The sequence below is a fragment of the Hypomesus transpacificus genome, chromosome 2 (genome assembly GCF_021917145.1).
Source record: "Hypomesus transpacificus isolate Combined female chromosome 2, fHypTra1, whole genome shotgun sequence".
Classification (NCBI taxonomy): Eukaryota; Metazoa; Chordata; class Actinopteri; order Osmeriformes; family Osmeridae; genus Hypomesus; species Hypomesus transpacificus.
The window spans coordinates 307,447-310,235 of record NC_061061.1 but is presented as its reverse complement, the minus strand read 5'-3'; positions in this window follow the sequence as shown (position 1 = coordinate 310,235).

Genomic DNA, 2,789 nt, shown 5'->3' with positions numbered 1-2,789 from the left:
CTTCCTCTCTCCTCCCTCCTCCCTTCCTGCCTAGATCTGAGTGTCAGTTATAATTCAACACTTGGTCGTTTACCACAGAAGTCAGGAGTGTATATGTGAAGTCTGGTGTGTCAGATGTTTATAAATAAATCATGATGAGGAGTTCTGCTGGCATCTGACAGAACACATACACACACACACACAGAACAGAGACAGATACACACACACACATACACACACAGAACAGAGACAGATACACACACACTCGTAGCATCAGACCAGGCGTTCAGGGCAGCATGAGCGCTCTCTTTGTCCTCAGTCCCACTCCTGTCCTCATGAACGCTGACATGGAGAAACTTCTCCACAGCCCACACCCCCCTCCCCCCCTCCCCTCCTCCCTCCCCCCCTTCCCTCCTTTCCTTTCTTCTCCCCTGCTTTCCTCCCCTCCCCTCCCTCTTTCCCACCTGTCCTCTCCTACCCTTTCCTCCTCTCTTCCCCTTTCCTCCTCTCTTCCCCTGTCCTCCTCTCCTCCCCTGTCCCCTCCCCTCCCCTGTACTCCCTCCTCTCTGCTCCCCTGCTCCTCCACCAGAGCAGAGCTATTGTTATTTGTCTGTCGTCTCCTTGTCGTTGTTATAGTGGCGAGGGCTTTCAGACAGAGACCTATTCACAGCTGAGCACACTGGTTCAACATCCACATATTCACAAGCTGCGGCCATCCTTTGTGCTCTGAGTTGTGCATGGGAAGAGAAGTGAGGAAGGAAGGCCGGCCTTACAGTGTGACTTCATGTGTGTCGCTGAGGTGTAGAACAGAAGCTACGGAGGATCTGTAACAGCCTTGTGCTGCACAGCTGTAGATGTCCAGTCCTAACTCCAACCCTAACCCTAACATCACAGTCTTCAGCCTGTGTGAACCCAAACATCACAGTCTACGGCCTGTGTGAACCCTAACATCACAGTCCACAGCCTGTGTGAACCCAACATCACAGTCTACAGCCTGTGTGAACCTAACATCACAGTTTACAGTCTGTGTGAACCCTAACATCACAGTTTACAGTCTGTGTGAACCCTAACATCACAGTTTACAGCCTGTGTGAACCCTAACATCACAGTTTACAGCCTGTGTGAACCCTAACATCACAGTCTACAGCCTGTGTGAGGTCATTACTCAAGGAGGAGATTAATGACTAGGTGATTCTGTTCAATAATACATGAAAGTTTTTTTTTTTTTTTTTGCTGTAGTAAATGATAGATGTGTACTGGTGGTGAGTCAGTGAGCGAGCGTGTTGAGGCGTTCTAACATCTCTCCCCTGGTTCACCTGGCTGAGGTAGGAGACAGCTCTGACTCACACTGTCGTTAAAACCCTAACAACCTCAGCATCATCATTTGTGTGTTTGCGTGGGTGTACCTGTGTGTTTGCACCTGTGTGTGTGTGTGTGTGTTTCTGTCTGCCCGGAGGTGATGTGTCTGTTTACATGTTGAGGAAAAGACATGAAGGGAGGAGAGAGAGAGAGAGAGAGAGAGAGAGAGAGAGAGTGAGAGAGAGAGAGAGAGAGAGAGAGAGAGAGAGAGAGAGAGAGAGAGAGAAACTTCCTGCTTTCTTCACTCCTGCTGTGTCTCCAGTTGTGTTGTCAGCAAGAGGAGCAGTTTTCCAGCTCATATCAGCGCCTCCTTCAGAGTCCAGACTGAGGGCAGCTGTCTCCCCTCACGCCCTCTGGCCCTAGCTGTGAAGCCACAAGTTAGCAGGTGTTTCCTAGCCACACACATCAGACAGGACAGTGACACCAGAGGGGGTGGGGCCCCTCTAGTGGACAGTAGAGAAACCTAGAGGACAGTATAGGAGGGGACAGTAGAGGACACTGGTGGACAGTAGAGAAACTGCATCAGGTTGAGTAAAAACAAAAGTGTGTTTGGGATAACTGTCAAGGGCCGGGTTTCCCAGATTTGTTAAGAAGCTCTTACTGTAGAACGCTGTAGAACGCTCTTAGAACGCTCCTAAGAAGCTCTTAGCGTTACAGTAAGAGCTTCTTAACGAATCTGGGAAACCCGGCCAAGAACATTCAGCCCCTCGTCAGTACCCTCCGGAGGACAATACTCTTTCCAGTTTTTCTCAGTTGTTAACACACAAAAAGCGCTCAAACAAATTTGGCACTACTTCACACTCCCTTATCTGCATTAGACTTGTTTACACACTGATGTCAATTACACACCACCTTGTTGTCAAAACACTACACACAATGTTCAGTCATTGCACACACTTCTCAAGTAAAATCTCAAAGCATTAACCTGAAACACACAAATATTCAAATCTCTGCACTTTCAGGTCTGTTGAGCAATTTGCAATCAGGACTGCAGCATAAAAGTGCCTTGAGCCTCTGTTTTGTTTGGTGAACAATGGAGAACTTTGAAAAGATCGACAACCAGAGAAGGAGAGGGGTAAGAGTGAGAGGAAGAGGAGGAAGAGGAGGACAAGAAGGAGGGGGAAGAGGAGGAGGAGGAGTAGGAGGACAGAGAGAAGGAAGAGGAGGAAGAGCAGGAGGAGGAGGACAAAGATGAAGAGGAGGACGATGAGGAGGAGGATGAGGAGGAAAAGGACAAGGAGAAGGAGGAGGAGGAGAAAGAAGGAGAACGGTGATCTCTAATGAGATTCGGGCCACTGTGGTAGACCATGTGCTCAACCATGGTTTGAGCATGAGGGAAGCTGGCCAGAGGGTCCAACCAAATCTCAGCCGCTTCTCAGTTGCTGCCATCATTAGACAAACAGACAGACAGACAGACAGACAAGTAACCAGCTAGACAGACAGACAGACAG